Below are 26,502 nucleotides of genomic sequence, written 5' to 3'. Positions count from 1 at the left end.
CTCTTTCCACTATGCCTAGAGTAATCATAAAAGACAAACACAACTCTAGAGATGAGCATGCACACCATAAAGTAGTTCACAAAACTACTTATATTTCTACTTTTGAGGTTGTATGTGGGCTAAATCATCTTTCTTCTTTTGAGTTGTTACCATCTCCTATAGGATTTGTGCCTAAGGAGAAAGTAACCACAATTGAAAATTTTAAAATGCATAAGATGATTAGAGAACACATACAACAATAAAAAAAGAAATATTGTAAAAAGTTGCCAAACACAAAAGAAAAACTAAAATGGCAACTTAGTGAAATTAATTTTCAAACTAACACCTCTGCTTTATTTGATGATTTCCGTAGGTACACGTTTGACCCGGGAGGGCAATCCCATTTCTCAAAGCAAGAGGCTGCTATCTGAGATCAAGTCTGAAGATTTGAGGATAGATCTTCTCAAGAAGGAGGAGATGATGGACACCATCCAGCCACAACCATTCCCCTAGGAAGCAAAAGCATTAGATTTGAGGACAAATCCTTTTCAAGAGGGAGGGGATGATGGAAGAGGGCCAAGCACAACCTTCCATGAAAGGCAAGAGCCAAGTCAAGAGCGTCTAAGACCAAGCTAGGAGCGTCTAGGACAAGAAGGTCAAGCTAGAAGCGTCTAGGATAAGCTAGGAGCGTCTAGGACAAGAAGACTTGGATCAAAGCTATGAATCGGAGAGTGGCATACTAGCACATATTCCATGAAGGCCCATCAAGTGTAGTTTAGCTTTAATTGGGGTGTAAATAACATATCCATGTGGACAAATGTTTATTTTTCTGCACATTAGAATTAAGGAGGAGTTAACCTTGATTAGCTAAAGGTTTCTAGAAGCCTTCACTAATCTAGGGACGGTTTTGTGAAGCCATGTGCACCCATGTGCTCCATGTGCCCATGTGCCTCACATTTCCATTTCATTTGGCTTACATTTCATCTTCTCTTAGCTTAACATTTACAGCCTCCTTAGCCTATAAAAGGAGAAACCCATCACTTGTATTTTAAAGATTAATGAGAGTAATGTTATGCTGCCCATTTAGTGCCATACATTGCCTTTGCCTAGTTTCTAGGACCTAATCTTCTCCTCACCATCTACTAAGGGGCTGGCCCAACCTCCCTCTTTCCATACACTTCATGCACTTTCAAGGTCACCACAACTCCTAGAAGGACCTTGCCCACTTTCACCATTAGCTTCCGCACCAAATCACCAAATATCCAAGAAGAGCTCCTTGAGAATGCCATCATTAGAGGTATGACCAGATTTCATGCAGTAAAAACAGGTTACATGAGATGCCCTTTAGCCACTGTTAAAAGTTGAGAAACCTGATTTTGCTGGAAAAAAAAAAAACTTGAAAGCTTTTTGATATTGGTTACATTTCCAGGGTTATAACGAATACCATTCTGAGAAGAAGTTGGATGCAAGCTAGGGAGAGGAGATAAAGTAACGTTCTGGGAGGATGTGTGGATGGGAAATACTACTCTTAAATCTACGTTTCCCATATTATACTCCTTGTCACTAAACCAAGGTCAAAAGGTGAAAGAGGTAGGTGTGTAGGAAGACTCGGTGTGGCAGTGGACCTTAAGGTGGAGGCGTGTTAGATGTGAGTGGGAAGTACCGTTGTAAATAGAGCTTGTTAGGCACATCTCCAGAGCCAATGTCCTTAAGGATGAGAAGGACGCCCAAGTATGGAGAGGTGATGAATCAGGGTGCTTTACAGTGTCTTCTGCTTACGAATGCCTAGCTAAGTATGAAAGGGGCCCCAATATTGATGTGTTCAAGTACTTATGGAAAATCAAGGCGTTCCTAAATGTGGTGCTCACAGCGTGGAGGGTACTATTAGATAGAATGCCAACAAGAGAGTGTTTGAGTAGGAGAGGAGTGGTGTTGAACACCACGGTGTGCGCCCTATGTGAATATGAGGAAGAGTCTTGCCAACACCTTTTCTTGGAATGCACTTATGCATTGAGTGTTTGGTCCATGTGCTTCAAATGGATTGGAATTCTTTTCGTCCAACATAAAGACCTGTTATCTCACTTTGAGAGCTTTCACCTAGTGCAGAGTAGTAATAAACAAAACCTGGTATGGAAAGGGGTATGGGCAGCTTTAATCCGGTGTTTGTGGGAGCATAGAAATTTAGTTGTATTCAACCAAGGGGTTGCTGATGCAGAAGAAGTGTTCCAAAAGGCCCAGCTTAAATCATGGTTATGGATGAAACATAGGGCACATAACTTTAATTACGGCTTTGCAGATTGGATTCCGAATCCAATATCATGCATTAGTAGCTATAAGTAAACGGTAGTAGGTGAAACCAAGTTGCTTTGAATCAAGAGGGAGGGCAGTGTTGCTATGTCTTGAAGGAGGGAGGTAGTGAAAAGTGGGGTGGATGGGAGGAGTAGCAGATCTGTTGCACTATGTGTGAAACACAAAGATGCTAAGGAGGTAGTAGCCTACTACCCTTGCTTATGGTAGTAGGCTACAAGATGCGGCAGATGGAGTTAAACCAGGTTGTCTGGAATGTTGTAGTGGCTGGTGCATGTTGATTGATGAACCACTTATCACTGAGAGGTGTTGTTGAACTGGTTCACTGGCTCTGGCAGAAGTTGTTGGCTGACTTGGTGGTTGCTGGTGTTGCTGGTTTGCTGATCTGCTGGTGCGGACACTAATGGTGTGTTGGTTGTGATGGAGCTGATTCGCTGGTTACCCTTTGTCGGATTGAGAGGCTGGATAAAAATCTGGTTTTTGTCTTGGTGATGATGCTTGATCTGGTTGGTTAATATCAAGTTCTAGGATTCTAGCAATTAGTTTTATGGTGTAGAAGGTTTGTGTCTCTGCTGGAAGCCGTGGTGACCCAAGGAAGATAAGGTGTTGATGTGCTGGAGGAACTAAAGGTTTGATGCTTGTAAGTTGTATTAAATAAAGGTTATAAAAATAGTAGTTTATGAAGACTAAGTTTCAAGATAATGTGGACAATCAGAAGTTAAAGGGCCTCAATGATGCTGCTGAATGGTGCCTAGGATTCGAATTTAGGTGCATTTTTTGTGCTGCCAAGGGAGTCCTTTTGTAGATTTCTAAAGCTGGTTTGTACTGGGTTGGGTGAGTATTGACAAGCTTACTCTACTTGGGAGGTTCACTTATCAAGGCCGGATTTTGGAACTGGCGTTGCACCAAGAGCCCAATTCTCAGATTCATTCTAGAGTGTGGAGGTTGCAGTTGAGATTCCTGAATCCAGTTTTTAGTATCTTTGTGGTGCTTCAGCCATGGTATGTGCTTGAGGCTGCAACTGCAATCGTAAGGTTGTAAGTTGGTTTTGATGTGAACAGTTGTTTACATAAGGATTTGGTGTGCTTGCTGTTGGAAACGGAAAAGATGTAGGTGCAGGTGCTGGATGGAGTCGGTGTGGAGGTGCTGGAGTCATATGTATGTCTTGCACAATAGTGGAATAAGAGTGAAGTTTGGAGGCATAAATACAAAACTATCACGGTTTTTAACGTGAAATGAATGAACAAAAGGATGATGGTAAGGGGATGGCAGGTTGCTGTTAGAATGCAGGAGGAGTTTTTTGTTGTCCTTTATAAAGATGAAGAAAAGAATTCAGGGTACGGTTATTGTTTTCTGGTCCTACCACATCTCTTTGGTGGTATTGTCATGTTTGATGCACCTTTTGTGTGCTAATTGCTCTCTTATTAAAGTAGTTAGAGGAATTTGATTCATTAGGTTTAGGATACCTTCTTTTCTGTTGGTTCCTATCTCTTCTTTTCTTCTTCGGGAATCTGCTGAACCTCTTCGTAAGTAGGCTGATTGTTTCATCATGTTCATCATCTTCTTTTTCCTCATTGATCTCATTCTGTTCACTTGCTTTCAGTGCAAGTCCCTTGGGTTTTCTTTCCACTGTTTCCTGCTCTTTGAGTCTCTTGAGTTCCAGCTCATGCTCCATTAATTTCCCAAAGAGTGCAGCAGTTGACAGCTTTGACAGATCACGACTTTCTGATATGGCAGTTACCTTGGGTTGCCAGCTTCTGTCGAGGCACTTCAGCACTTTTATGTTGAGTTCCTCTCTATCAAATTCCTTTCCCAAACCAATAAGGCGATTCACAATATGAGTGAACCTTTTCTGCACATCAGCAATGCTCTCCTCGGGTTGCATTCTAAACAATTCATATTCTTGGATGAGAGAATATTTTCTTGATCTCTTCACATCTTCAGTACCCTCAAGAGTGACTTCCAAGACCTCCCACATCTCTTTAGCTGATATGCATTGGGATATCCTGAAGGACTCATCCATTGTTAATGAGGAGGTTATGATGTTCTTGGCCACAAGATCATATTGAGCCTTCTTCCTTTCAATCTCATTCCATTCAGATCTTGGCTTTGCCATTTCTTCATCCTTGACAACCTGTATTGGCACATAGGGTCCATGGACCACAACCTCCCAAATTAACGCGTCAATAGATTCCATGAAAATTTTCATTCTAATTTTCCAAAAAGCATAATTCATTCCATTGAACATAGGTGGTCTATTGACAGAAGATCCCTCAGTAAAAAGCACTATAAACTCGGACATTATTGCAAACAAACTTGATTAAAATACAAGTCCTAGCTCTTATACCAATTGTTGGGTTCAATAGTGTCAAAGTTCAAGAGGGGGGTGAATTGACGTTTTAAAAGTTTTGCACAGAATCAGATTTTGTCACAGTACACAGAAAATAAATCGATTTAGTTAGGAATGAAAAAATTTATTTTTATACTGTTTATGTACTTTAAGATGTTTATCCCAGTTGAATAAACTTTGATTTTAAGATTGAGTTAGATGATCTGCAAGCAAAGTTCAAATTGATTTTTGCATAATTAAAACAGTGAGCTTCAGCAGTTAATCACAACCTTCGAATACACAACCAATGCTCGTTTTTAAAAAACCACTTGACAGATTGAATTAACCTTCACAGAGTATGACTTTCACTGATGTTTCACCACATATAGATTTATGCAGAAGTTCTTTAGAAAATCAAGAACAGTATATTCGTGCCCAGAAAGAACAAATTCAATTACAATTGAACAGATTTATTTCTTGACAGTTTAGTTCATTCAATAGTTATTGAGTGAAGAGCTTAAGAGAGAACGAACACAAGCAATTATACTGGTTCACTCCTATGAGCTACATCCAGTCTTCACCTAATCCAAGGTGAAATTCACTAAATCACAATTACAAACAATTACAAACACCATTGTTCTTGAACCCTACAAGAACATGACAAACCTTGCTGAAAAACACTATTCCAGCATACACAACTCTTCAAGAAACCCTATCAAGAAGAGTTTACAATCACATTTTTACAAGGAATGAAATATGAAACGAATACACCTGATAGAGGATGGAGAAATCTACCTTAGACCAGTAGAACAGATTGCTCACACAGTAGCAGCACCTCTAACCAAGCCTTAGAGCCAACCAAGAACAAGCACACTTTTTGATTTGGAAAATCTTTCAAGAACACATGTTAATTCTCTGAAAATCCTTAGTTCTCTGTTGTAGAACTTGTTTTCTCAGTTGTGTGATCAACCTTGAAACGCAAAAACAAGCTATTCTTTTATAGAGAAACAACTTATAATAGATTTTCAAAAAAACAGTTAAAGCTGTTATAAAAAGAACAGATTGAAAATAAAATGAACAAAATTATTTTCAAAAGCAGTTAGAGAATCTGTTATGTGAAGGAGACTTAGTCAAACACCTTGGTGCAAGGATAAAACGTAAAAAGCCTTTTAAGGTAAACATGACACCAGACTAAAAAAGAATCCATTCATTTACAAATGAACAGATTTATTTTCAAAACGATAACAGAAATTTCTTAAGTGAAACACAATCGTTTTGATAGAATGAAAATTTAGTTAAAATACTTTATGCACAAACCATGATTTTCAAATACACTTAATCAAGGCATCAACTTAAGAAAAGAATTTATTCATTTAGAAAAGAACAGATTTATTTTTTATGCAGTAAGGGTGTTTTTGCAAAACATGTGAAAAACAGTTTCAGAAAACTTGTGCTTGCTCTTATCACATGGTATGGGGTTAAGAGGTGAATTACCTAGTAAAAAGCCTACTCTAAACAACCTCTAAATTATACCTAAGACATTCTTAAAGCAAAAGAAAATACAAGTGAAATTTATCAAACACATGTCTTGAAGGGGCAGCAACCATCTTTAACAAATCGAACCTTCAAAATGCTATAATAACATTAACAAATTTCTTCTTAATTGAAAGTTTATACCCTCTCATTCGCCTCCTTCTATGAATAGTCTATTGTAATAACATTTCTTATAAAAGTTGTAGCTTTGAAACCCTTTTTTGTTTATTGAGTTCAAGACATTTAAACTCAATCCATCTTCATCTTCTTTAAAACTCCTCTTTTTTTTTCTTTTTTTTTGAGTTCAAAAAATTTAAACTCAATCCATCTTCATCTTCTTTAAACTTTTGTAACTCCTTAGTCTAAATTAAGGTACGACCGCAAACCACAAAATGTTAAAATAATAAACCATATTAGATAATGTATTATGAGTAATGATTTATGTACCTGAACGGAGAGATGGGGCCCAGGCACGGTCGGTTGACGTGGCGTAATTGCTGACGTGTCGATCTTCTTCTCCTTCGGTCGGTCGTTCCTTCTTGGTGTCTCCTTCGGTCGGGCGGGGGAGGGTACCTGCGAAGGCACTCCAACGCTCAAGTAAGTGTGAGATTCTAAGTGTGGTTTAGTAAGTGAATGAAAACGTACCTTTCTCTGGCTTGAGCACCGTATTTATAGGATTGCCTAATGGACTTTTCTGCCCCTTGGGTTAAGGGTGGTTATGGATAGGTCTTACCAATCGTGCTCTGGAATACCCGGGGAACATATCTTCTTCAAACGCGTATTCCTTATTCTTCGGAGGTGTATTTTAACCACCTTAGTTTTGTCGCGCCCTCACATTTATTATGCGTTATGCGTTCGGTCGGTCGGCCACGTTCGTCCGGTGCCTACCGGTACACTTGCCCCCCAGGCTCGAGGTGAATAAATGCCGAAGAGTCGTAATGATTATTGTGGCTTTCGAGGTGTCAGGCATTAAATGTAACGGAATGAAGGGACGTTCGCTTTTTGTCGAAGACGGCGGAGATGGATCCGGCGGTGTGGATTAAGTGACTTTTCGACTTCCGGCTGATATGGGTCGTAGGATGAGCGGGATTCTAACGGATGAGGGTGAGAGGGAAATGCTATAAATAGCGTCCCCAATTGCAGAGAGACCACGTTTCCTTGAGTTCGGCATCCGAGTTGCTCCGATTGCCGAGTCCATATTGCGAGTTGTTGCGTTGTACGAACCATAGTTGCCGACCGAGGTGTTAATTTGTGAACGAAAGGTTAGTTATCTCGCATCTTTCTTCAAATAGAGTAGGTAGTAGAGAGTCGGGTGAGAGTGGGGAGTCATCGTCTGGAAGTGACGAAAGTATGAGTGGGTCCATGGGTCCGAGCTATGAGTGGGTAGATATTAGCGTTAGGAATACACCCACTGTCTTTAAGAAACCGGATGACCTTGATAAAGTGATAGCTAGGGCCCCTGTCGTGCTATCGGGTTTACCTTCAGATATTCTTATTGCCGAAATATGTGGGTACACCGACCGTGTCTGTCATGGAAGGGAGAACGCTCCGGTAGATTTCTTTTATGTTTATAGTACGTTATTCGCTGATTTGAAAGTGACGTTGTCGTTCGATGAGTTCACGATGGATGTGCTACGGTTTCTCAACCTAGCTCCAACCCAACTTCATCCGAACTCATGGGCGTGCATGCAGGCCTTCCGAATGGTGTGTCAGCTTTTTGACTTGACGCCCAGAGCGGAAGTGTTTTTATTTTATTATAACACGCATTCGTCCAACCCGGTAAGTTGGGTGTCATTGACCAGCCGTCCGGGGAGTGTGCGTTTTGCGGCCTTCACCACGTCCTACAAGAACTTCAAGGAACGATATTTCAAGATATTTGTGGAGCCGGACGGCCGAGAGTACTTTTATAATAATGGTGCTACTAAGTTTCCATTCCATTGGACCCAGAATCTGACTGTGCTTAACGCGAGTTCCCGTACGGCCCTGTCGGCTTTGGATAAGGCCGTTATGGTGGTGTTTGACCAACTCCCTCACAAGTTACCTACGAGGGAGATAATTTCGTTATATGCGTCGTCCGATCCCTGGGCGGATTTTATTGGTATGTGATTGTAAATTTGGTTTGACTGAATAACTTCATTAATAGTGTTTAATTCCTGTGTGTTTTGCAGAAATCATGAGTCGTGCGGACGCTTCTTTGCACGAGTATATGAACAAGTTGCGCCAGACTAAGGATGGTCAGTCGGCCTCTGTCGACACGGTCGGGGTGTTGGCGGCCGTTCCGTCTACAACGGTTCCTGCGGCGGGGGCCTCGGCTGCTGCGAAGAAAAGGGGTCGGCCCCCGAAGGGAAATCAGGAGGGCCGAGCTGGGCCATCCCGAACGAACTCTGAGCCAACGCTGTTGGCGGTCGGCCTGGACATAGCGGCTCACCTGCAGGCGGAGCTGACCGCCGAAGAGAATGAGGTTTTTGCCACCATCCCTACAACTAAACTGATGGTGGAACCATTAGAGTTACAAAGCTGGGCGCTTATGGCAAGCCGGACGGTGGTTGAAGAGCTCGAGAGAGTGACGACCGTTACCATACCCCAATTAAAGAAGGATGTGACCGAGGCCACTCAAGCCACCAAGATGTCGACCGAGAAGGCAGAGAGGTTGAAGGTTCAGTTGGAGGAAAAGCAGACGGCCTTAAAAGCGCAAGAGGAACTCACGAAGAGTCTTGAGACGCAACTGAAAGAAGGAGCCGACTGGGAGGAGGCTTTGAAAGCGGAAGTGGCCAAGTGTCACGACTTCATGCTTCGCATTAACGAAGAATACTTCCGGTTGGGCATCCAACAAGTGGCTTGTCTGCACGGTGCGGCACTGGAGAACGACCGGTATGACATTGAGAAATTGGTGGTCTATGGAAAGCTTGTGCCGACCAACCCTGGCGACATTAATGAGGAGGCTGAGGCGGAGACTCCGGGACCACAGTCGGACGCCTCGTTTGAAGAATTAATGAATATCCCATAGATAATTGCTGGACCCGGCATGTGAGCATCGTACAATGATGGTTTTATTTTGGATGTAATATTTGACTGCTGATCGACCGGATTGGTATTTTTGAACCTTGGTTGTTTGTTGTTTAGATTTTATTAATTTGGATGTCGGATGAAGCGTAGTTGATTTCGTTAGCAATAATGCGAACGCCGAACGAGGCATAAATAATTGTGATTTCGTTAAAGTAATAAGTTAATTCTGATGCCGAACAAGGCATAAATAATTCCGATTACGTTAGATAATTTTGATGTCGAACGAGGCATAAATAATTCCGATTACGTTAAAGTAATAATTTTGATGCCGAATTGAGGCATAAATAATTCTGAATAATTCTGATGCCGAACGAGGCATAAATAATTCTGAATAATTCTGATGCCGAACGAGGCATAAATAATTCTGATTACGTTAAAGTAATAATTCTGATGCCGAACGAGGCATAAATAATTCCGATTACGTTAATAATAATTTGAATGTCGAACGAGGCATAGATTGAGTAATAAAAGGGATAGATAGGAGACCTGGATTTTAATTTATAGTGCCTCGTTAAAACCTTCTCGGTCGTAAACCCTCCTTAGGGAAAAACCGACCGAGCGAGGAAAGAGTACACTTTTATTATTAAGTTCAACTGTAATAAAATTTGAGATGCGTGGCATTCCACGTTCTCGGTATGTCCTTCCCAGATAAATGTTCTAGGTAATAGGCTCCACTGGCTGTCGTATCTGCTATGCGGAATGGTCCTTCCCAATTGCTAGAGAACTTGCCTCCTTCCTTCCAAGCGCTACTCCGCATTCGCCATACTAAGTCGCCTTTGTGGAACAGTCTCGGTTTGATCTTGGAGTTGTATCGTCTAGCCGCCCGAATTTTGCATGCTTCTTCTCTAATTCTACACTTGTCCCGAAGTTCGTTGATGAGATCGAGGCCGACCGAGAGACTTTCCTTGTTTAGATCAAGATCAAGGGTTTGTCGGCAGAGAGAAGGTTCTCCAATCTCGACGGGAATCATAGCTTCAGTACCATAAGTTAGGTTGTACGGCGTTTCTTGTGTAGTCGTCTGAGGAGTACAACGATATGCCCATAAGACCTCTAAGAGTTCTTCCGTCCAGTTACCCTTTGCTGGGCCGAGACGTTTTTTCAGTTCGTTCAGGATGACCTTGTTTGCAGCTTCTGCTTGCCCATTTGTTTGCGGATGTTCGACTGAACTGGCGATGTGTTTGATGTGGATCTTCTCGTAAAATTCAGCTAACGTCCGGTCGGTGAATTGTCGACCGTTATCGGTGATGATGATCTGTGGAAGCCCGAAGCGGCAAACGATATTTTTCCATACGAAATTTTGAACATTGCGGGCGGTGATCGCAGTCAGAGGCTCGGCTTCGATTCACTTGGTGAAGTAATCAATGTCGACCAGTAAGAATTTACACTGGCCTTTACCGGGGGCGAAAAGGCCAATGATGTCCATACCCCATTGGACGAACGGCCAAGGTGCTAACATAAAATGAAGTTCCTCAGGTTTTTGATGGGACAAAGTGCCAAACTCTTGGCATTTAAGACATTTTTGGACGAAATTGGTGCAGTCGCCTTGGACGGTCGGCTAGTAGTATCTGGCTCGGAATACTTTGGCAGCCATTGTTCGTGCGCCGGAGTGAGTTCCGCAAATTCCTTCGTGCAACTCTCGGACGACATAGGAAGCTTGGTCGGGTGTCAAATATTTAAGGAGTGGTCGAGTATAACCTCGGCGGTAAAGGTCGCCGCCAATTAAGACAAAACGGGCGGTATGCAGCTTCATGGTTTTTTCGCCGAGAGGACTACATGTGCCGTCGAGTAAATATTGCTTAATTGAGGTAATCCAAGTAGATTCCGCGTCGGTCGTTAGGCATTCCTGTAGGTCGATGCTTGGGCGTGCAAGCGTAACATGGATGACCGACCTATGCATTCCCTTACACTTCGTGGTTGCTAACCGGGACAAGGCGTCCGCGCGAGTATTGTGATCGCGTCGAACGTGTTGCATGAAAATTTCAGAAAAGGTGCTCATCGACTGTTTGACTAAGTGATAGTATCGCTGTAAAAAGCTTTCTCGGACTTCATACTCGTCATTAAGTTAACCGATGACTAGCCTGGAATCACTTTTACAAATTAACTTAGTGATTTCCAATTCTTGAGCGAGGCGTAGACCGGCTAAAATGGCTTCATATTCGGCCTGATTGTTTGAAGTTTTGAAGTCGAATTTTAGGGCTTGCTCGATGACAATCTCGCCGGGGCCTTCCAAAACGACTCCAGCGCCGCACGACCTTTCGTTGGAGGAGCCGTCCACGTATAGGATCCACGATGAATGTTCAGTCTCGGCTGAGGAAGGAGTGAGTTCGGCTGCGAAATCAGCAAGAGCTTGCGACTTGATGGCTCCGCGTGGTTGGTACTAAATATGGAATTCGGATAGTTCTATCGTCCATCCGATCATTCGTCCGGCTAAATCTGGCTTAGTGAGAATATTTACAATGGGGTAATTTGTCCGAACAATAATACGATGATTTTGAAAATACATACGCATTCGTCGGGCGATAATGATGAGAGCCATAGCTACCTTTTCGATCATTTGGTATCGGATTTCGGCGCCATGGAGGGCGCGGTTGACGAAATAAACTGGTCGTTCTTCAAAATTAATTTCTTGCACTAAGACTGAACTGACGGCTTCGTGTGAAACGGCGAGGTAGACTATAATGGGCTCTCGGGCGTCCGGTTTCTGGATGACCGGCGGGGAAGATAGAAAAGTTTTCAATTGGAGGAAAATTTCCTCGCATTCGGCCGACCACTCAAAGCGGGATGCTTTTTTCAATAATCGGATGATGGGTCTCGTTCATTCTGCAAGTTTAGGAACAAATCTGGATAGAGCGGTGAGTCGGCCGATGAGTCTCTGAATTTCCTGAATGGAGTTGGGACTTCTCATTTCGGAAATAGCTTTACATTTCTCAGGGTTAGCTTCTATGCCTCTATGAGTCAGCATAAAACCTAAGAACTTCCCCCCCTCGACGCAAAACGCACACTTGTCAGGATTGAGTCGCATCTGGTGTTGGCGGAGGGCCTGAAAAACTTCTTTTAGGTCAGCAATATGTTGCTTGCATGAGTCGGACTTGACAACAATGTCATCGACATAGACTTTAACATTCCTACCGATCATGTTGTGGAATACATGGTCCATTAGTCTTTGGTAAGTGGCCCCGACATTTTTTAGTCCGAAGGGCATAACTTCATAGTAGAAATTATCGGAATCAGTCATGAAGGTTGTCTTCTTTCGGTCGGCCGGGTGCATTTGGATTTGATTATAGCCTGAGTAGGCATCAAGGAAGCTGAGGATGTGATGTCCGGCCGCCCCATCAACGAGACGATCAATGGTAGGCAGAGGGTAAGAGTCTTTAGGGCATGCCTTATTGAGGTCCATGTAGTCAAAGCACATTTGCCATTTTCCGTTGGCTTTCTTTACCATAACCACGTTGGCTAGCCATGTGGTGTAATGGGCTTTCCGAATGAATCCAGCTTGTAACAATTTATCGGCTTCGTCACGTGCGGCTTGGCGTCGTTCCTCGCCTAGATGTCTTTTCTTTTGAGCTATTGGCCTAACCTCTTTATACAATGATAATCGGTGAGTGATGACCTGTGGGTCTACACCAGGCATGTCAGCGGCCGTCCATGCGAACAGATCGACATTTTTGACAAGTGTCGTGTCGATGGCCATTCGGTCGTCCGGCTTCAGTGAAGTGCCGATATATGTAGCATGGCGATCGTTGCGAAGTGGGAACGGATGCAAGTCTTCTCCTGCCTCCATACGGGGATCGTCCATACGAGGGTCGAGATCAACAAGGGCTATCATTTGTCGATGGGACATGCGCCGTCCGGGATGTCGGGTCGGGGATCGTCCTCTTTTTTGCGGGGGTCGATCGTCCGGATTGGTCGTGTAGAGCCGTCGAGTTGGCTCACTTTTCAAACTTGCGACATAACATTCTCTAGCGGTTTTTTGATCGACATGGATTGTTGCAATGTCGTTATTTGCCGAAGGGAATTTCATGGCTAAGTGTGGGGTGGAAACAATGGCTTTCAATCTGTTGATGGACGGACGACCGAGCAGGATGTTGTAGGAAGTTTGGGCGTTTACCAGAAGATATGGTACGTTTATTGTTTTGTGGAGACCGTCTTCCTCACCAAAGGTTGTATATAAGTCTATATACCCCTTAGTGTCGACCCGTTCACCTGAGAACCCTACAATTTGTTCGTTATAGGGTTCAATATCTAATTTTGGGATGCGCATTTTCTTGAAGATTTCCCAGTATAATATGTCGACCGAGCTACCTTGGTCGACCAAAGTCTTGGCAATCACAAACTTGTTAATTTCCACGGTGATTACCATAGGGTCGTCCTGGGCTGGATCTATGGCTGTGAAGTCGTTGTCAGTGAAAGTGATTGAAGGTATGTGTGGACGCCTCCTCGTGGTAGCATGAGCGGACTGGATGTCCCGAAGATGTTTCTTTCGGGCGGAATTTGAGCACCCGCCACCGGCAAAGCCCCCGGCTATGTAATTTGCTTCGTGGTTCGGTTCGCCCAAGGTAACGGGTCCAACAATCATGTTGATGACTTCGCGGACTCGTTGGCGAGGGCGGGCGTTTCGGTCGGGACTTGTGCTGCGGGCGCGTGTACGCCGAACAGGGCTTTCACTGCGTTTCCGCGAAGCCTGGCTATGGTCAGTTCGGCGTTTGTAATCGTTACGGTATGACCGGTCGACACCACGGGATGGACGGTCGGTATCCCGTGGTGGGGGTCTTGAATTTCTTGTCCTCTTGACGAACTGCCGCAAATGGCCAGCCTGGATGAGCTCTTCGATTTTGTCCTTCAACGCTTGACATCCTTCGGTCGTGTGACCGAAATTTTGATGGTACTGACAACGCTTAGCAGTATCTGCATTCGGTGGTGTTTGATACTGTTTTAGTGTCGGAATTAAATCCGTTTGCAGTGCTTCATCTAGGGCTCGTCCCCTCGGAACAGTTAAAGGGGTGTAACTGTTAAACCTGGGGATTCGGCCTCCTCTGTTCCGGTCGGACCTTGGGGTGGTTCGAGCGGTCCGTTCGGTCTCGAATTCCCTTTCTTTGCTTGGGGTTTGATCTTTGAGAACTCCGGATCCAACGGCTTTGAACCGTTGGTGATAGTCAATGTGTTCCTCAATTTGCATGAATTTGGTTGCCCGAGTTCGAAGATCTTCCATGTCTTGAGGCGGCTTTTTGATGAGACTTTCGGTAAAACGGCTCAGCCGGATGGCCGAAACTAAATGGTGTAACGCGACTTCCTGTTTGAGCCCTCGGATATTCATGCATGCCTTGTTGAATCTATCTAAAAAGGTTCTGAGAGATTCACCTTTTTCTTGTTGTACCGCTAGGAGAGACATGGAGGACATGTGATGTGGTCGGCTGGTGGCATATTGAGTGGAGAATTTCGCGGCTAGGATGTCAAAGTCGTCAATGGAGTTCGGAGGTAGCTCTGTAAACCAGGTAAGAGGTTCTCCCTGAAGCGACGTGGGGAATACTTTACACCACACATTATTATCTGTGGTATACAAAGTCATTTGCGTCTTGTAAACATTTAAATGCTCGTCCGGGTCGGTTGAGCCGTCATAGAGTTTAATGGCGAGGCCTCTCCATTTGTTAGGAAGTGGTGTGGTGATGATTTCGTCTGTAAAAGGATGACCCCTTTTACTTGACTTTCTTTCGACTGTTTCAGCTCTGGAAGCAGGATTGGTGTCGGCCGGTGTAGGTATGCGAGAGGCGGTTCGGTCGGCCATATGGGATTGGCCTTCTCGTTCAGGATTATCGACCTGTCGCTGGAGTCGTGCATTCTGCTCTCTCAATAAGGTGATCTCTTCCTCTTGGCGGCGCTATTCTCTTCGTGTTGACGACGGTCTTCCATCCCCTTCTGCCGCAGTTCCTCCATCTGAGTTTGGAGGGTTTGAATCATAGTCATCTGTTCTGCCATAGCGTCGTTGTTGTTCCTTGTCGCAACCATTATAGCTTTAAAAATTGAAATCTTGCCTCGGCCCCACGGTGGGCGCCAATTGTACCTGAACGGAGAGATGGGGCCCAAGCACGGTCGGTTGACGTGGCGTAATTGCTGACGTGTCGATCTTCTTCTCCTTCGTTCGGTCGTTCCTTCTTGGTGTCTCCTTCGGTCGGCGGGGGAGGGTACCTGCGAAGGCACTCCGATGCTCAAGTAAGTGTGAGATTCTAAGTGTGGTTTAGTAAGTGAATGAAAACGTACCTTTCTCTAGCTTGAGCACCTTATTTATAGGATTGCCTAATGGACTTTTCTGCCCCTTAGGCTCAGGGTGGTTATGGATAGGTCTTACCAATCGTGCTCCGGAATACCCGGGGAACATATCTTCTTCAAACGCGTATTCCTTATTCTTCGAGGTGTATTTTAACCACCTTAGTTTTGTCGTGCCCTCACATTTATTATGCGTTATGCGTTCGGTCGGTCGGCCACGTTCGTCCGGTGCCTACCGGTACAATTTATTTAATCACAAACCACAAAATGTTAAAATAATAAAACATATTAGATAATGCATTATGAGAAGTAAATCATGTCTTATTTCGAGCTTCACTTATGTACTATCTTGTTAAAATATACTATCTTGTTAAAATATACTAGTTTTTAAATTTTGTTAAAATATACTAGTTGCTACACTGATGATTTTATCATCCTAAATGGTTAACGTTGCTTCACTTAATGATTTTATCATCCTAAATGGATATAATTGTGATTTTGTTATATATGTCATAATTTTTATGTTTTGGGTTAAAGAACTCATCAAAATTGTGAATGAAAACTAAATGTGAATGAACTTTGAGTTCTTTATCCCAAATGAGATTTGTAGTTTTGTTAATCATTAATCATGCCATATCTTCTCTTTCACTTTATCACATTAAAACATATCAAATATCAAGATCCTTTTCATCTTGATCCTCTATAATTTAAAAAGTCACTATAATTTAAAAAGTCATTCTCCTAAAAACTTCTCAAAACTTAATGATCATATTTTTTTTCTTTAACTTCCTTCCTCTTATTCTCACATATTATGATAAAAATTGTTAGATTTTTTTTCTCTTTTTCCCACATACATGATACTAATTGTTAGATTCACTCAATAAATAAGAAAACCACAAGAACAAGAATGAAAAAAAGTTGCATTCATTCATCAAAGTCGAACAGTATACTGCTCCAATTAAATCAACAGGAAAGTCGAAACACGGGCTTATTACTCCCATCTTATATAACATAAAACTAATAACGCAAAATCATTCAAACATTACGACAACTTCTCATTATCGATCATGCGATCATGCGATCATGTTCCATATTCATACCACATCAATCTGCCTCACGTTCTTCCTCTCACTCTTGCTCACCTTGGGAACGGTGAGGGTGAGGACTCCGTGCTCGAGCTTGCAGCCGATGCCGTCGGCGTCGGCATCCTCCGGCAGGCGGAACCGGCGCAGGAAGGTGCCGCACTGCCTCTCGGTGCGGTGCCACTTGTCGTTTTGGTCCTCCTTCTCCTTCACCCTCTGGCCGCTTATCTGCAGGATCTTACTCTCCTCCACCTCCACCTTCAGGTCCTCTTTCTTCACCCCTGACATGGTGATGGCTCCACAACTCGCTCAGCTTGCACAAAAGAGACCTCGCGAATCGGAACCCGCGAGACACCAACGCACACACCCCTATCACGCACGCTATAACCGCTGTCTCCTTTTCCTTTCCCTTCATTTTTATGTTCTTGACAAAGTATATTATGAACTAAAGGGTTTTCTTAAAACTCAAACTCAATTCCTTAGCGAACTCGAATTTATTCAAATCAATATCTTGCTAAAATTCAATCAGTCGCCTACCAATATAAACAAATCTGTGAAATTTGCAAATTGATTCTCATCATGTAAAATCTTGTGCAAGTCTTGTTAATCGGAGAAGACAACTTTGTGTTAGAACGATAAAACGCGTTTGAGAATTGAATTAACCAGGAAGATCAAGACGGAAGATATTGTTTCAGTCTCGTGACAGTTAACGTGAGCGTGACCTAGAGAAGAGGTGATGTCATCACAGTCACCGTGACGACGAGCAATGTTCCAGTTGTTGTTGTAAGGGCCCCACAATTCAGATGAGAGCAACGACGAACAAGGGTCTTCTTGCCAATTCATCTTCTATTACTTCTGCTATGTTCTCTCTGAACAAGATGAAGAGAATTCATAGATAGATATACACAGTGCATTTTACAACCCATAAATCATCCAACTAACCTTTGAATTTGTAACTATAGTTTTTACATTTAATAATTTTTAAAATTATAATTATAAGATATTGATAGTATAAATATTTATTTTAAATTATACAAATCTCATCCTCAATATTTTTGCCATTTCTCTCTCAAAAATATATTTCAAAATTAAGGGAAAATTAAGGGCCCCCCAACCGGGTTCGAACCGGTGACCTCTTGATCTGCAGTCAAATGCTCTACCACTGAGCTATGAACCCATTTGTATGATACAGTTATTTCATTCTAAACTAAAACTTATTAAATTATGAAAGTTATAAGATACTCATCCTTCTAATTAAGGATATCATATTCACGAATCACTACAATTTAAAAGAAAATTAATTGATGATTTATAATTTTAAGAAATATTTTAATGATTTAACCTTTTCATTAAATCTCAATAAATTTACTCATAATTTACATTTTTTAGGAACTTTTTATTTTATTAATTTTGAATCACTGATTTCCTCTTCAAATATCTCATGACAATATTTAAAATATGAAAATTTATTTATAGACATTTTTTATACACAAACTAAAAATCAATCACTAGTTTAATACTTTAGAAATAAAAATATTTATTATTCTTGTAATTGTGCACCGCTTCCCGTCTTATCCACCATGAGAATGGTGGCTTTGTGAAGGACACGTAGGAAATGACGGTGCTACGTGGTGGAATTTTCCTACAATTTTTCAGGTTGGCAAGCATTTTCTTGTTTGGAGAAATTGCATTTGTATTCTTCTTATAATAAAAATATACAAAAATAAGAAAAAATATATAAAAAAACAAATATTATATAAAAGAGATTGTCTAAATAAAATAGTTTGCTTAGTAAGCGATTGTTCAGGATAAATACTTTTTTATATCATTAAATTTATAATAAACAACATTAAATTAAAATAAATCATTTTTTCTGTGATGTCATTTATATTTTTTAAACTTCACTAGGTTTTTAATCGCACGTGTAAAAATTTTAAATTCTTGTTTTATGATAGTGTTAACTAATTAATATGTTTAAATATTAGCCAATTTGGTTGAATAATTATTTTTAACTATTTAAAAGAAAAATAAACTTAGTTTGCACTTGCACTTAAGGGAGATTGACCTGATCATTTAAGAAGTTTTTACTTTAAACGTTATCACTGGGTAATATTTTTTAAATTAATTTCATTTAAGAGGATGGCTATTTAGTAGAGTCATATTCTTAAACAAAATGATTTGTTTAAAGAAAACGTTATGAGATAAAGTCGTCATTTAATGAAAGTGTTTCATTTAAGATGACAGTTTTATCTCATAGTCGTCTTCTTAAAACAAAGCGTTTTGTTTAAGAAAGCGGTTCTACCAAAGAGCCCCTCTTATACTCTTTTTTTACTTTAATACAGAGTGCGTCACTTACGCTTTTATATTTTCTTTTTCTGATGCTTCGTTTGTCTTTCACTTTTCTGTTCTGGTGCTTCCTCATGTCTTCTCGAGCCTGCATTTTCGTGTCATTTGTAAGTTCGTTTCGAGCTTTCTACTTCTTCTTCACCATGGTTTTTTGTATTTTTTTCGTTTCTCTTATTTATTTCTTTTCTTGTTCGAAGGTCACTACTGTTTTATTGTCACGCTGGTGTTTGGGTTTTCATTGTGCCCAATTTGCTCCGTCGTTGTTGTCGTCGCTACTGTCATTGTCGCACCGCTCTCACCACCACCGTTTCCTTCACGCACAAGGTTGGTGGTGTTTTAATTTTTTTAATGTAATTAATTTGTTTATTTATTATTTATTATAATTTGTGTTTTTTAAAATTTATATTATTTTTGTTTTAGGTTAGAATAAAATTATTAAATTATTAGATGGTAGACAAATTTATATTATTTAATATTATAATTAATTTAATGATTTTAATTTGTATATTTAGTATTTAGTATTTATTATAATTTGTATTTATTATTAATTTATATTATGTTAGTTGTTAGGTTAGAATAAAATTATTGTGTTGGTATTAAGTCTGAGGGTGTTCGACCCTCGACAATTGATACGTGTTGGTATTGATGGTGAGGGTGTTCGACCATCGGCAATTGATATGTTTTGGTAGAGTTCGAGGGTGTTCAACCCTCGACAATTGATATGTGCTAGTATTGAGTTCGTTACTGTTCTACCCTCGGTAAACGTGAGATTTCACACTCATTAGTAAATACCTGGATGACTACTATAAAAATAATGGATCGAAATTAGATTAATTTTGTTCGCATAAGTGATGAGTACGAAAGATGAGTAGAAGAATTTATACAATTTTCACAACATAACGCGAATAATAGTGATCATGATGGAGCAAAGATTACGTGTCCCTGCGTTAACTGTTTGAACAACAAACTTCACATGGTTGTCGACGATGTTAAGATTGATGAATTTGATGGAAATAAATGGATTGACTAATAAAAGTTTCACGGAATTGTTTCAATTTACTTTATGTTAAATTATTATTGATTATGCTTTAACTAATAACTTGTAGATTTTTGCATGGAGTTTCTATCAACGATGGGAATGAAGATGTGTATGGATTCTTAGATCCCTCGTATACTAATCTCACTAGAACAAAGAAAAATGAAACCCAATCATACATCACTAACACCCTAAAAAAGAGGGAAAATAAATTTATTTATGCCCTTATATTAATGAGTAAGTTTTATAAGTCATCAATTATTACTATTTCATGTTTTAAATTTTTTCTAACTCTTTTCATGGATGATATAGGGTCATTGCAGTTACTTGTCTTATCCATGATTGATTAGACTACTGTGTGGTTCTGTTCCCTACACAAGAAGTCATCCACACATATGAAGAATATGATTGATAGGTAAGTACACTATAAACTTAACTTCGTATGTTACTAATTAAGCATCTCCTAACGCGGTTTTTTGTATTAATTAGTTCATGGTGTGGATATAACATCCTAAAAGGTCAATCCAATTCAAATTTTCAAAATCTGAAGTGGATAACACTAAATGTTTGTAATTTTTGTCTTTCTCTTTTCATTGTTTATCAATATGAACTCTTACTTTTTATTAAATTATAGTGTAATAGTGTGGCTATTATGTTATGCAATGGATGATTACCATTGTAAGACTAGGCCTTAAAAGTGATTAGGATCAGGTAACATGATGGTAAATTATTTTTATAATTCTTAACATATATGTATCTTAACACTAATTTATGTGAACCTTATTTTGTAATGTAGTTCTTCACGGATGAGCGACCAATGTCTTTGGAAGCCATAACATATGTGAGACATTCTTGGTCCAAATATTTCCTAAATTTTTATAACTCTAGGATAGCTAATCAATAGTGTAGGAATTAGATGGATAAATAGAAATATAGGTAAAAATACTATTAGTATTTGTAATACATTTTCATTGATATATATATATATATATATATATATATATATAATTTGATTCTCTGAATTTATGTATTTTTTTTGGTGAGTTATAATTGAACATGTCAATTTAGATGGGAATAACATTAAACAGAATATACTAAAAAAAAAACTACAAAGAGAGCTTCTTATGTGGCACCTTACAACCTTACAACGTTATGTTTTTTAAAATGTATCCAAAATGGTTATTTCTGTTAAGTTGCACCTTACAAGGTTATGTGTAGCTTATGTGAGAGTGAGCTACTTATATGGTAGAGAGAGGTGAGATTGAGAGATGTGAGGTGGCAAGTGGTGGTGGTGTTCCCTAACCCCGTAACCCCCGCATCGTCGTCTTGCTCCACCGACCAAGCCTTCGGCAGCGTCTCCTTTGGCTGCGACGCCAATGAGCTCTCCCCCTTCCTTTGGCTTCCCCTTGGGCACTGCCCTTCTCTTGATCATCATCTTCACCGTCAGTGGCATCCACTCTTGCCTCACCGGTGTCGGAAGCTCTTAGGAGAGAGCGATCGATGGAGGTTTTCTCCAATTTGAGATCATTTAGGGTTTTGATGGCGGCGCCAATTTCTGGCTTTGATGTGTCGACAACTTTTAACTAGCGGATGAGCTGCCCTTCGTCTCAACCACACATGCGAGGCGATGAATTCAATTCAGGATTTGAATTGAATTTGGGATTTAGGAGCAGCAACAATGGTTGGTTGGTTCTTCTTCTATCCTCTATCTCTTCTTCGTTTCAATTTTTTCATTCAATCTATCCTCTATTTCTCGTTCTTCCACTCCAAAATCATTATCATTTCAACTTCTCCAACTAAATTCTTCATTCCCCTTTTTTAAGGTTTTCTTTTCTTTTCATACTAAAACTATTCTTTAGCTTTTTCGGTTTCGTAATTGTAATTGGAAGATTTTGAGTTTGGCAATGAAGATGGTTTGGAGTGAAGCAAAGATGCTTCGGTCATTCCTTGTTCCATTAGCTCTGCATTCTTAGTATTCTAGTTACTTTTCTTCTTTAACACAGTCTCTAGCTCTTTCTCTTTCTTCTCTTTCTCTTTCTTCTCCAATGTGTGCAGTCAAAGTAGCATCCAAAAATGCATCCTCCTCACACAAAAAGAGAAGATAACGAGAACACAACAGTAATCAAGGTGTACTTGAAAAATGGTTTGCTAAAGATGTTGACGCCTTAACTACCTTTATACATGAAATGAAAAGAAAGCAAATCAATGTTCCAAAGGTGTTAGAGTTTTCCTGGTTGAAAAGTGAAAATTTAGAAGCTTTTCAAGAGAAGCTTGCATAGCTCTATTATAGTAACAAGTGATTTCTCCTTTATGTGCTTTATAAAATGTTTATCTAGACTGTTTTTTAATTTTTCTACACTGGTTTTTATTATGGACTGCATTGTGCTTTGGCACTTTAAAACTCTATTTGAACTATTATGCGTGTATCTTTATTGCTTGATTTTTATGTGTGAACCAATTTGATGAAAACAAAGGGGGAGAAGAAGTTCAGGTATGCAGGTATTGTATGTTCTGTTATTTTTTTAAGGTGCAGATTTTTATGCAAGCTGTGGTATGTTTTATCAAAGTGCAGAAGCTATTGACTTGGCCATGAGTCTCCCTTCAAAGAAATGGGGATTTGTCTCCATCAAACAGAAGGAGATGGTTGAAGATAAATTAAGACTCCACTCAACTTGGATAAAGAAAGTGTTTGATGAAGAAAATCTTTTTGAAGGCTGAAGAATATTGTATTTCATGTTCCATATTAGGTTAGAGGTTGTTTAAATAAGCCTTTTGCACTATGATATACCTTATATCCCATAACCAGAGTGATGAGCTCAAACACAAGGGTTTCTTAGAAAGTATTTTTTCAAAATCTATGTTAAATCTTTCAAAAACTAATTTACTACAAAAAAAATCATTTTGTTGTTTTACAAAACAATTGATTCTTTTTGTATTGGTGCAAAATTGTTAAGCCTTTTTCAAAATTCTGTTTTGATGTCAAATTCAGTTTTGCTCACAGTTACCGTTATCAACTAAACTGAACGAGGTTATACAACGACCAAGTGTATTTTCAAAAATCAATCTGTTCTTTTAAACTTTAATCTGTTATTTTTATAATAGTTCTTAACTGTTTTTTATAATAGTTTTTAACTGTTTTTTAAAAATTTGTTTTGATCTAAAACCTATAAAATGAGGGGTTCATCCCAGGTCAAAATACACCTTACAATCACAATTTGAATACAGTTTTCAAGTGCTTTCAGTGAGAATTTGAAATTCGTTTTAGTTTTTTAAAGTTTTTCTTAAAAACTTCAAGTTCTCTTGTGCTGGTGACTTTTGGTTAAAGATTCAAGGTTCTGTCAAAATGTTGTAGCTGTGAGGGTCTTGTCTTTGAACTCTTGTATCTACAATCCAGAAGATTTCTTTCCTATAATTGTTCTTTGTAAAGGTGTTTGTAATTGTTCTTCTTGATAGGGTTTCAAGAAGGTAGTGTGCTACTAAAATAGGGTTTTTCAGCTTGTGTTCTTTATTCTTGGAGGGTTCAAGAACCAAGAAGTGTTTGTAAAGTTTCTTTTTGCCTAGTGAAATCCATCTTGGTTTAAGGTGGGAATGGAGCTCTTGATAAGTGAACCAGTATAAAAATCGTGTGCTTTTCTCCTTCCTTGATCTTTGCTTTAAATTTGGAATATGATAATATGTAATAAAATAAATATGTTGTTTGAAAATTGAAAATGTTGTTTTTGAACGGTTGTTGGGTTAAATCATATATTGTTCTTCAAGAATCTAATAAGGTCTGTATCTTGCTTAAAATTCACTATGTCGGTAATTGTTGATTGAGTAATACCAGTGTTTTAAAATTCAATTAAGCAATCTTGTTCAAAATTCTTTTGTCTTTGAAACTGTTTTCAAAAGGTTTTGAAGGTTGCCTGTCAAGTTCTCTTGTGTTGGTGACTTTTGGTTAAAGGTTAAAGGTTCTGTCAAAATGTTGTAGCTGTGAGGGTCTTGTCTTTGAACTCTTGTATCTACAATCCAGGAGATTTCTTTCGTATATTTATTCTTTGTAAAGGTGTTTGTAATTGTTCTTCTTGATAGGGTTTCAAGAAGGTAGTGTGCTGCTGAAATAGGGTTTTTCAACTTGTGTTCTTTATTCTTGGAGGGTTCAAGAACCAAGAAGTGTTTGTAAATTTTGTTTTTGCTTAGTGAAATCCATCTTGGTTTAAGGTGGGAATGAAACTCTTAATAAGTGAACCAGTATAAAAATCATGTGCTTTTCTCCTTCCTTGATCTTTGCTTTAAATTTGGAATCTGATAATATGTAATAAAATAAATATGTTGTTTGAAAATTGAAAATGTTGTTTTTGAACGGTTGTTGGGTTAAATCATATATTGTTCTTCAAGAATCTGATAAGGCCTGTATCTTGCTTAAAATTCACTATGTCTGTAATTGTTGATTGAGTAATACGAGTGTTTAAAATTCAATTAAGCAATCTTGTTAAAAATTCTTTTGTCTTTGAAACTGTTTTCAAAAGGTTTTGAAGGTTGTCTGTCAAAATTTGCACTGAATATCTCATAACCGGACTATTCCTTTTAATTTGGTGTGTCTAGAATTGTAAAGTAAAAAATTAAATATTTTTATTTTAAAACCAATCTGTTATATTTTTGGGACTGCTTATAAAATTAGAAAATAAATTTGTTTTACTATGAATGAATCTGTTCTTTTCTGTAAGAATTTCTTAAAACAGTTTTCTTTGCAAAACAGTTTTAGATCACAAAGTACTCTCTACTTCCCTAGACAACTAGGTTTAATCTTCCTTTGAAATTGTTACTGAATATTTGGGTTGGGTTGAAGGATCTGTTACCAAATAGTGGGATGATCGGAGTTATCGTAGATAAGTTTTTTCAATAATCTCGAGTTACAGGGTGGATAGTTTGGGCTCAACTATCACAAGTGAGTAATATCATCTTAATAAATACTAGGTAATAGATGAGTCTCCCAAGTTAAGGAACCCGATTTAAGAGTAATCAAGCTTTTATTTTAAACTTAGCTCTCATTATATCATTAACCAAATTTTTAAAGACAGATTGTATTTTCACGACTATTTATAGGTTGAACTTTGCAACCATCCACCTAACTATGTGATCCAAGCTCATCTAGTTTGATGTTATGAGCTTATTTAGAATGATAGTCCGAGCATAATATCATTAAAATGTAATTAAAGTAGTAATTAATGTTAAAAAATAATAATTAAAACTAATAATGATTGTTATGACGATGGGGACAAATCTCCATGAGCTTTAATAATGAATTTTTACTGTCATGATGAGTTTTAATAATAATTTTTACTTTGTTTTAAGCCACGTTGGTCTAGAAGGACATGTTGCCCTATAATGACGCGCGAAATTTCAATTTGTGTTTTACGCTCTAAAGTCTTAATTATTGGGAAGGTGAAACCCATTCCAAATATTATTTCTCTTCGAATCCGGAGTTTTAAAGGATGTCAAATATTAAACTGCTGAAACAAGAATCAAGGAAAAGAGTAACACTTGAAACAAAATATGAGATACTAAACAATAAATATTAAGATTTCCTCCCATATTCCATACATTTAAGCCAAATGATACCAAAAAACTTTCACTCATTCATTAAACTGCTCATTACTTATCCATTTTTAAATCATTTATCGTTATGTAATTTTTTTTAATTATAATAATTTTTTCTATATGTTACTATTTTTATTTTTTCATATTATACTAGCAGTTTTTAACTGCACAATGTGTACTGTAAATTTTTTAAATTATTTATGATAAATAACCATTATTAACTACTTTTTTTTAAAAAAGTCTACTTAAAAAAGGTGATTTTTCAAATGAATTAAACGTCAAAATATCATAGGTATAATTTAGCTTTTATTTTATTATATATCTATATGCATTACAAATCATTTGTAAGTAAATTATTATTTTTATATAAATGAAAAAAATCAAGATGGATATGGTTATCACTAGTTGATAGTCATTCCTCAATAATTTTGACTCATTATCTCAATTGATTAATCTTTTCCATATCAACTCGTTGATTAGCATGTGCTTGTGCTTTGTTAAAAAAATTGTCAATATGATCATCGTGAGAAGAACTCTCGTATGTTAGATTTAATAATCTTTTTTTGAAAGATATTAGATAAGAGACCTTTTTAAGTTAATAATTTAAGTAGATTTATGTTGTACATGTTATTACAGTTAATGAAGATGAGTATTTCTTGTCTGATGTGGTGCATCAAATGAAGTGCATGTAATCGCACAAAATCGCAATGGAGAAAGGGAGGTTCTGATGAACCCTAATTGCAAATGAACAAGAGACAATGACTTAATCATAAAAGAGAGAAAAACAAAGAAAAGAAAATACAAAAGAAATTCTTATTTACTTGTGTATTAGAGAGTAAAATACATGGTGTATATATAAGAAAAAGACTAAGACTTAGCTGAAACAGAAAATGAAAGTTGTGCCAAACAAATAAAGCCCAATAACTTAAAACAGAAAAACTAAATATGTTAACACCCCCCTCAAGCTGGAGAATAAATATTTG

The 26,502-nt window shown here is 38.8% G+C and overlaps 1 long non-coding RNA gene, 1 other non-coding gene and 1 pseudogene across 2 annotated transcripts; 1 reads left to right on the top strand and 2 right to left on the bottom strand.

Annotated features, from left to right (window-relative positions):
• Nucleotides 1–16,383: 16,383 nt before the first annotated feature.
• LOC137837344 (16.9 kDa class I heat shock protein 1-like) lies at nucleotides 16,384–17,513 on the bottom strand (annotated as a pseudogene).
• Nucleotides 17,514–17,659: 146 nt separating this feature from the next.
• TRNAC-GCA (transfer RNA cysteine (anticodon GCA)) lies at nucleotides 17,660–17,734 on the bottom strand. Its single transcript has one exon. It is a non-coding gene; the product is annotated as a tRNA-Cys (tRNA).
• Nucleotides 17,735–21,062: 3,328 nt separating this feature from the next.
• LOC137837343 (uncharacterized) lies at nucleotides 21,063–23,575 on the top strand. Its single transcript, XR_011085435.1, has 2 exons — nucleotides 21,063–21,620; nucleotides 22,473–23,575. It is a non-coding gene; the product is annotated as an uncharacterized lncRNA (long non-coding RNA).
• The last annotated feature ends 2,927 nt before the right edge of the window (nucleotides 23,576–26,502 follow it).

Source organism: Phaseolus vulgaris, chromosome 4 (assembly GCF_000499845.2).
Source record: "Phaseolus vulgaris cultivar G19833 chromosome 4, P. vulgaris v2.0, whole genome shotgun sequence".
NCBI lineage: Eukaryota > Viridiplantae > Streptophyta > Magnoliopsida > Fabales > Fabaceae > Phaseolus > Phaseolus vulgaris.
The sequence above is the reverse complement of the archived record's forward strand: the minus strand, read 5'-3'. Positions and strand labels throughout refer to the sequence as shown.